This window comes from Pinus tabuliformis, chromosome J, assembly GCF_031772625.1.
Source record: "Pinus tabuliformis cultivar Carrire ecotype Pingquan chromosome J, CPIR1, whole genome shotgun sequence".
Taxonomy (NCBI): domain Eukaryota; kingdom Viridiplantae; phylum Streptophyta; class Pinopsida; order Pinales; family Pinaceae; genus Pinus; species Pinus tabuliformis.
Window position 1 is genome coordinate 1,330,244,540 of NC_142295.1, and position 9,966 is coordinate 1,330,254,505.

At 36.2% G+C, this 9,966-nt stretch overlaps 1 pseudogene; it reads left to right on the plus strand.

The window, feature by feature from the left end:
• Nucleotides 1-9,032: 9,032 nt before the first annotated feature.
• LOC149232237 (putative UDP-arabinopyranose mutase 1 pseudogene) lies at nucleotides 9,033-9,755 on the plus strand (annotated as a pseudogene).
• The last annotated feature ends 211 nt before the right edge of the window (nucleotides 9,756-9,966 follow it).

Genomic DNA, 9,966 nt, shown 5'->3' on the forward strand with positions numbered 1-9,966 from the left:
ATTGTTGCATCGAATATACAACTCTTGGTTGTGAGGTAGTATCGGTACCCACTGCTTGAAGTAATTCCAGCATAACCTGAAATTTGTTGTGAACTCCCGTATTGCTGTCCTCTCGGAGGGGATAATGAAAGGGCATACTATCCCCCCATACGGTGGTAATCGGTACTTAAGGGAATGGTTTTTCCTTGAGGGCCGGACTGCCCAATTGACCTCCAAATGGATCAATTTGTTGAGACTCAACATAAGAGTTTCCGGATATTATTCCGGATGAACAAACAGAACAGACCATACTGTCGAAATGGCCCCTGAGTGGGCTCCTTCTAGCGATTGAGAGCTAGTTGGGATAGATGGTATACCGGCGAACATTGTTGGAGTGATAGCAGGGAGTTCTGTCGTCGCTGTGTCAGACGACACAGTCCTAGATGTTGACGGTTGTTCATACATTTCTATTCTATCCAAAAGATTACCTAGCGATTCTACAGGAGCTTCCGCTGGCGGTAGACTAACTTCTGATGAAGAAGGATACAGAGTGATCTCGACTCCAAATTGTGATGGAGTACTAGATGGAGGATCTTCCACAATCTCTTCTATAGCAATCAGACCAGTTGTAAGGGGTAGACCGTCAGGTCCGTAGAATATTTCTGGTGCCGAAGAAGGTATGGAATTGACAGCGACAAATGTTTGAGGAGCAACACTCTCCGAACCGGTTGTAGATGGAACTGGTTCAGTGATACAAGTGCTTACCCTCAGACTAGGATCAGTACCACTGTCCTTCTGTGGCTGCTGAACTTCTTCTGTAAAGGCAGGGATACCAGAAATGTTTGGAGTAACCGGAGTCTCTGATGTTGTTGGAACACTTGTTCTAATATTAAGAGGAGATTTGGAACCGGTTAAACGAGTTCGCTTTGTCCATACTAGCTTTGGTTCCGGAGACAAAGACGATTGACACGTAAGCCTCTGCGAACGACGGGGTTTCAATTGACTTTCTTCCACGACTGCGGATTACTCGATCAACTAAAAATAAAGGGGAAGTATGTTTCCAAATTAGATGAATTTTAGACGCTTTGACAAAACTTGTTTTTTCAATTTTTAAGAGTCAAGAAAAAACAAAAGATGACTCTAGTCGCCTTCGATTTTTAATGAGCCTGAAGTGACAAGTGCTCAGATGGACCTTTTCCGTTAAGGAGCCTGAAAAGGAACGAAAGGGACTGCTCTGGAAATCTAGGTAGAGGGAATACCAAACCAATCGCAAAACTGCAAAATACTTTTTACGGTATGGCAGTCAATCTTCCCGAATGCTGTGTTCAGTGCATTGCGATCGATAGGGCGGTAGACACGGCTTCCTATGGATAAAGGATTAAGCCTATTGTGGTCTCCCAAAATATACTCGACGATACGTGGGAGCACAATCTGTACTGCACTACGTGCAAAGTGAAAACGTCTCATGGACATCATCCAACCATCAGTGAGAACAACAATTACCAGGCTTTACGATGCCGGAATACGTCTCTAGCCTAGACTTCTAAATGTTGTGCGTTAGGTTCCAAAGCATTGTTAGATTCATTGAATTTATTTTATAGTTGATCTTATTTATGAAGTTTGCCTTTCAGGTTCACCGCGAGATGTAGATGTGTAATTCCTAAAATGCAATCTAAGATGATAAACAGTCTTTTATCTTCTTTGTGCAATGAAAATCCTAGCTACTAAGGAAAGAGAGATAGTATTCTTTCACAAAGAGCAAAGAGCACACTCTAAATGCACTTTCCTAAATCAAACCAATCAAATAGTCTAAATGCAAATGCACATGCATGTATTTGTTTTCGACTTTCTTAGTATGTAAATGGTGAAAAGAAAGTTGATGCACAAATCTGAATTACTTTTCAAGCGACAGTTATCAACAAGTTTCTTTTCGTAATAAAAAATGGAGGCAATCACAACACCTTATGATTTGGAAATTAATGCTTGTTTTCGACACTAGAAAAATTACAAATTCAGACCAAATACAATAGTAACAGGATAATTGACTATCTACAGCAATCAAACTCTTTCCTATGCCTAAAAACGACACTTGCGACACTTTCAAATCAAAGGACAACAATACGATTACGTTACTTTTGCAAAGGAGAACTGAAAATGACCCAACAAACACACAAAAACATTTACAGTTCTTTTGTACAAAGGAGGCGGAATAACAGCAAAGAAAAGGGGTCTCAAACAGAGATATATTGATCACAAGTAGCAAAATTCATGAATAGAACTGGAAAGAATGAACTACAGAAACCAAAACTGAACAATGCCTAGTCTAATCAGCGCACATGTAACACAGGGAGTTTGAAATGCAGTGCACCTACTACACTCAGGAAGTGCGCTGAATTTCAGATTCACAGAACAATACCTGCGCTGGGACAGAGACGAGACTTTGCTTGGGTTCCGGGTCACAGTTTGCAGTTCAATTCATGGGTTTTGGCTTAGAAAATGGTAATCAATAATGCAACAATCAGGGGTAGATCTAAGGAGGATCTAAGAGCTATCACAAAGGGCAATCAGAGAGTTTGTAAATCAGTTGTTTAATTTATAAACAAATATCGAAGATTGATTGAAGCGACATTTATCTACTTTGCATTTGCATAGCAAATGCAGTTCGAAAGCTACCTGGCTCGACTTCAGGCTCCGTCTGTAAGTTTATAAAATAGACAACAAAGAAGATAAACAAACAAACTAATTCGTCCCCAGCGGAGTCGCCATTTTGTTACAGGGAAAAGTGTCTACACAGAACTGCTTATCCCACTAAGGTGTGATAGCTACCTTAGAAACAAACAAAGTAAAGCTACTTTCGTTTTTCCTTTATGAAGTATAGATGAGAGAAGAACAAAGAAGACCAACCTCTGTCTTGCACTAATCTCCTGGTTCGATTCCTCTCTCTCTTGATAGTTTTTCGCTACTTGTTCCCTTGCACGCCCAGCTTCAGAGAGTACTTGTAAGATCACAGTAGCATGGCACTATACAAGAACATGGATCTATAATCATAAACAATCTAGGATCATATGTAAATTGACCATACAAATGCAGCAAACATAAATGACACAAGAGTATGGAGGAAAACTTGAATAGCTTTTATTGATAAACAAGAAAGAGCCAAGGGAGTTACAACCAGTTGTTCTGACCCAGCATCATCCTCTCAGCAAAGAAGCCCCTCTTCACCTCATACAAAGCTTATATCACTCAACAATCTGATGTTGTCTCAAGAAACCAACAACGATTCCTTACAATATGCAAAATTCCAGCCTCTGGATCTCTGGGATGAGGGATCCATATATAGATATATGTAAGGGAGATGAGTCAGCTTGTGATTTGATTAATGTCTTCCCTCTGATAGTTCTTTCTTCCACTTGGAGATTGATGATCTCTTACTCATCCTTGGTCGAATTCAGAGAGGCAAGTGTCACAAGAGAAGTTTCTGGAAGTTTCCATGCCTCTCCACCTCACGGAATGACACTGCCATTTGTCACTTCTCGCCCATCGCACCCCATAGAAGGGATTTTTGAAATGCAACGCACCCACACAGTGTGTTTAGGTGAGATGCAATGCACTTTGCCTATGGAGCAGTTGAAATGATCCTGTTTTGACCAGTTCTGAGCAGTTTTTCATGGAGAAATTCTGGGAGAAGCTGTAATCAGTTGACCTTGTTCCTTTAGGGGTTAGAACAACACTTTTAGGGACTTAGGAGCCCTTGGTTTATGGACATTTCATGCATGGGGTTGTAGTGCCCAAAAATGTCTATAACACTATCAATTTATTTTCTTGACAAATCCATGAAAGAAAAAGTTTGACTAATAACAATAGTTATTTGCAAACATACTCTTTGTTGCAATTAAGTTTGTTAATTTTTCCTAAAACACAATACACCAGTTTCCATGAGCTCATACTCTTTAATAGTAGCTTCAATGTCCATGTGCAAGATTTGTGCATTCAATAGGCATATTAGCAAAAATACTATTTTGATATTGATTACATGCCATATTCAAGTTGGTAATATGTGTATCTTTAAAGCCATTAATTTTCAACACCAACTTTCTCGAAGTTTCTCTTTGTATTTTGATTATGGATACAATGATTGGATATATTTAAAGTAAGTGTTGTGTGCACATGTCCACGTTGTTTAACTCTAGTGGGTTCAAATACCAAGCCATCCATCATTCTTCCTCATGATTTATGTATTGTTTGAGCACACATCAATTAGACAAGGAATTGTTCTCGGACAAAAGAGATTTCATTTCTTTATTTTGTTTGTCTATAGACTCTTATAATAAGATTCCAATGATGGGGCATGCCAGACATGAACAAATTTGTATTACATGTTTTTGAACTAAGACAACTATTATGTCTATGGATTCAATTAGACAATATGAAATCAATGCTCTATGTAATGAAGAAAATTGTATCTTTTTCATCGCTCACTAAGCCATGTTGATGACATCGTTACTTGCAATTAACTCAACAAACATATATCATTTCAAGACAATTGTAGAAGACATGCATTTTCTTGTTTTCAAACGCATTTGTTTACATGGAATATGTTTTGTTATCATATGATTTTAATGTATATGCTTATGATTGGACGAGTGCCAACATTTTAGCTTTATGTTCTTCAAGATGTTTGTTCCTATGGGAAAACTACAAATTGGATCATTTGTTGGAAATTTGTAGTAGTGTTTATTAAAATAGTTAACATCATGTTGTCTTAACATTAATGAGAATTCCTGGAGAATCGGTATCTTTGAAAAAATGGCTGCTACTATTATACCAGACACGACTATTTAATAAATGTCACTAATGGTCTAGATACAACATACTTCCATAGACTTGAACCCACTTAGATGGTAAACAAATTGTTCACCAAATGTTTCGAGATAAGATCCTTTGAAAATAGTTAACATCATCTCGTGTTTGATAACATGTCCTAATTCTATTAAAACTAGATATGAAGACTTTGTTCTCTTACCTCATGACTTGTTTGAGCTTGAAACATTTCATGATATCTCTCCAAAAGTTGTGGGACATCATTTCATAGGACAAACATGGTTTTTAAAAACTCCAAGAATCATAGATAGGTTATGCTTGATAGAGCCACCACAAATATGATTTTGACATTTTTGAAAGGTATTGTTGAAGCATGTAGAATTTATCTAAGCCTCTTTTCAATGTTATATAATATTGAAAGCCTTATCAAATGATGATTCATCAATAAGTAGTATATAAAGTGGTTCGCTTTCATTTGTTAAGAGAGCTAGTGCACTCAAATTTAGTGGAAGCATATTCATTGTTGTGACGCGTAAGTGTAAATTTGAATGCACTGCGATGTCATTTTGGTTATATCTGATTTTCTAGTAAGTGTGACTATGTTTCCTTTCTTTTAAGAGGTTAATTATGGAGTTTCTTATTGTAAAAATAAAATGAGCCTTGGTAAATTGCTTTAGTTGTAAGGGACAAGTGAAATGAAATCTTTGGATTGTTTTTCTTTTTAATCATCAATTCTTTATTATTGATTGTTATTCTTTGTAATTTATTTTTTTAATTATGTATTATTCATTTGTACTCAACATGAATGGTTGTTTAATTGTTTCATTGATACTAGACATTGTATGGCTAGACATTATTTTTTGTTGTAGATCAATTTGTATATTAGATTTCTCAGATCTATACATGTCACTTCACTAATCCAAGGATACCTCAATGGAAAAAAAATGTTCTAATTTAGATGCAATTATTTAAGAGGTGATATTTTGAATTGCTCTAATTTAGTTTCTATTTTTTTGTCATTGTAGTAGAGGCATTCATCTTAGATTTTATTGAAAGTGTTTATCACTATGTGGCTCATCTTTGTGATGTATAAGTTACAACGTGTTTCCATAACATAGGAACCTAAGCTGAATTACACGAGTGCATTTGCATTCCATAGTAGCGGGACATTCTTATCGCATGTGCTTATCGATATCTTTGATAGATATCTCTTCAATAGTTCACAATGCTCTCACAACACTGTCTACATGATAGGGAACACTTATCCCTAGTGCCTTCACTTTTTGTTGGAATTTTCATTGAATTTGTTTTCAACAAGAAAAAATATTTTTTCTATGGTCCCACTTTAAGTAGGGAGACAATGGCCTACAAAATGAGAGTTACCAATACACCAACAACCATTGAGAATGTCATTTTTATTATTATTTCTTTTCAAGGAAAAAAAACTTGTAATTTTATTAGGAAAATAAAATTGCATCCATACATGCGTTAATTATTCTTGATAGCATAAAAAGCCCTAGAAGATCTTTCCAAAAGTATCATACATATTGCAAATGTATACTACTTTTAAAGCTTAGAGGAATTAGAGATATGGAATAAAACCAAGTTTTAATCATATGAAGTAATGGCCACCATTCTCAACCTAATTCATTTGTACAACACCACCACTCTAAATTTATTCTATAATTACATGCTTCGATAAATATAATAAAACGAAAATTTTCCTATGAGTAGCATCTATGAGGCTTCAAATGGCTTTAAATATTGGCATTGAATTCCCAAAATGGTTGCAAATCTAAAATCCCCTCATATCAACAAACATAAGAGCATTAATCTTTAATTCAAAAAACCTTAACTTAGTTTCCCAACATAGTTATATGTTCTCATGCTGTCAAAATTATTACCTTGTCTCATTTGTACAGTGATCCAAATCGATATCTACCTCTGACAATGTTTAGTTTGTATGTTAAAATCTAGATCCACAATGGGATGCTATCACCTCCACCAAGTTTCAAATCTCACAAGAGGACATCTTTGGCCTGTTGTGATAAGGCTCAAGGAGTGGACTCTCCTTCCCTCGTGGAATCTCGAATCTTGCTATGTCATAAATTCCTTAGATATATGGCTTATGGGTTGTTGGATATACTCTTGGTGTTATAGTGGCAACCACTAAATTTGATATTGGGCCTCACTCAAATTACTCCAATGATTTATCGATTCACTTTGGCAAAAAATCTCACAAATCCTTACGAACTTTAAAGAAGTCAATAAGGTTCCTACTCTTGCATTGGACCAACTTTCTTACAATAATTACTATTACTCTTTAGATGTTAGGTGTTCCCTTAAAAATAAATTAAAATCCTTAGAAAAACAAATAGAAAAGATGAATACTTACTTATCAAACACAAATTTTTAATTAGACTTATTCTTAAAGAAAATTTTGTCTATGAGTACTTTAGCATTAAAATATATTTTGATTTGAATGCTTGTTCAACCTTGATTACTATTAGCCCATAAGGCATTGGATTGATGGTGAATGAGTGTACTATTAAGAAACTCCTTGCTATAGGTGGCTGGTTCAAATTCCATATGGTTAGCCTTCATAAAATAACCATATTACTACTATACCTACATAAAGAAGGCTTTGCAATATCAAATTACATGGAAGTAACAATTCAAGTGGAAGACCTATAAAGTGTAGCCCAGTTGGTTTGAGTTGGGTTTAATCTCCACCAAGTGTTAGGGTCAAACCTCATGGGGAAAGGTAGGGTGGGAAACACTTTTAGGGGAATTAAACTATGCCAAGGGATACAGAAATTTGACCCTGATGATAGTGATAGCATCCCATAGCAACACCCTAATGATAATAATCAATCATAGTGATAACATCCCACTACGACATGGAAATTATCATTGATAACATCCCACCAGGATGTGGAAATTTAGCAGAGTTTCAGAATCAATCAATCATAGTGATAGCATCCCACTAGGATGTGAAAATTTAACAGAGCTTCACACAACCTTGATGATAGCAATCATAATGATAGCACCCCACAAACTTGATGATAGCGATCATAATGATAGCATCCCACAAACGTGATGATAGAAATCATAATGACAACATCCCACTAATGGCAATCATAGTGATAGCATCCCACGTATCCCACTAATAGCAATCATAGTGATAGCATCCCACTAGTGGGTAGATCATTCCTCCATCTAATTCTTATTCATAGTATCCTACTAATGGGTTAGCAAACATAGTGATAGCATCCAAGTAGTGGGTAGATCGTTCTTCCATCTAATTATTATTCATAGCATCCCATTAATGAGTTAGAAATTCCAGTGATAACATTCCACTAATAAATAAAACTTTTTCCATACCTAGACTTAAGCTTAAAATACTTTTAAAAAAACAAAACAAAACAAAGCAAAAAAAAATTACATAAATAATTGTGAAATATTATCAACCTAAAATATGGCACGTTCACACCCATTGACCCCATTGACTTAATGCGCACATGATATGGCATGTTCATACCCGTTGAATGAAATGTGGGTCAATGAAACCTTCCATTTAAAGAAGCCAGCTAGAAAAATCCAACAACAAGGAGTGCCAACTATGTGGAGCCCGAGCTGGAAAAATTCAACAACAAGGAGTAACAACTACGTGCAACCCTTTTGGAGAGGTGTTTGATGCGGTGGTAATTATATCATTTTGTGTTTTATGAGTTGAGAAGTGTTTGACATGGGGGTAATTATATCATTCTATGTTTGGTAGATTGCATTTAATATGGGGTCATTAGGGTATTTGATGTTTAATGAGTTTTGTTAGCATGGGTAACTAGATTTTGATGATTTGTGTTTAATATAGGGTAATTAGATTATTTTATGTTTAATATATTTTGCTTTTATATTTTCATAGTTTTTATAAAATTGATGATCTAGAGTCGGGACAATTTACTTTAAAATCAAGTTTTATAAAAGCAAAATTACCGTGAAAATCGGAGACTTTAATTGTGATTTATCCCAGGCTTTCGGAGTCTGGGCAAGAGCATGGTTTGAACCCCTTGCTGGTGACTGCTCCTCCACACATATATATAACTTAGGTAGAGAAACCAAATCAAGTAAAAGAGGAAAAGTCCTTTAGGGTTGTGGAAGATTGAGTTGTGTGTACTTCATTTTCTTTCATTTCTTGTTTCTTGGCACGTAGGTCAGTTGATCCAGTAACAATGGTAGTTTCAACTTTGAGTACTGCGACCCTAATCCTGAAGGAGGAGCTGGACATAGTGATACCCATGATCTAGAACTTGGATTTCTTGGAGATGTGGATGCCATTATTTGAGCCCTATCACCTCATCATTGTGCAGGATGGTGATCTGTCAAAGACCATCAGTGTGTCTAAGGGTTTTGATTACAAATTGTAAAACAAAAATGATATTGAGAGGATCCTCAACCCCAAGGCCTCCTGCATCTCTTTCAAGGGTAGTGCCTGTCGTTGCTTCTGCTACATGGTCTCTAAGAAGAAATACATCTTTACTATTGATGATGACTGCTTCATTGCCAAGGATCCATCCAGCAATAACATCAATGCTCTCCAGCAGCACATTATGAATTTTGTTTGCCACTCAACTCCATCCTTTTTAAATACACTATATGATCCATACAGACAGGGTGCATATTTTGTACGTGGGTACCCCTTTAGCATTCGCCATGGAACACCCACTACATTTTCTCATGGCCTCTGGATGAATATCCCTGATTACGATGCCCTCAGACAACTTGTCAAACCTTCCTAACGCAACACCGGATATGTTGATGCAATTTTGACAATTCCAAAGGGCACTCTTTTCCCCATGTGTGGCATGAATTTGGCCTTCAATCAAGACTTGAATGGAGAATTTGTTATTGCACTGAATTTTCAATATTCGCTTGATCTATTTGAATGCTTGTGACTTTTTGATATTGTTGAGAGGCTAGGGATCGATCTCCATTTCTAAGAGGAGATCAAGGACACATTGGATTATGTTTAAAGGTATTGTGTCTTTGGTCATTCTAAATAAGTCAATTTTTTATCATCTCATTAATGCTCGATAATTATTATATTTTCAAATTAACAACCCATTAGCTGCTTGATAATTTTCCATTATCTCCATGTACCTAAGG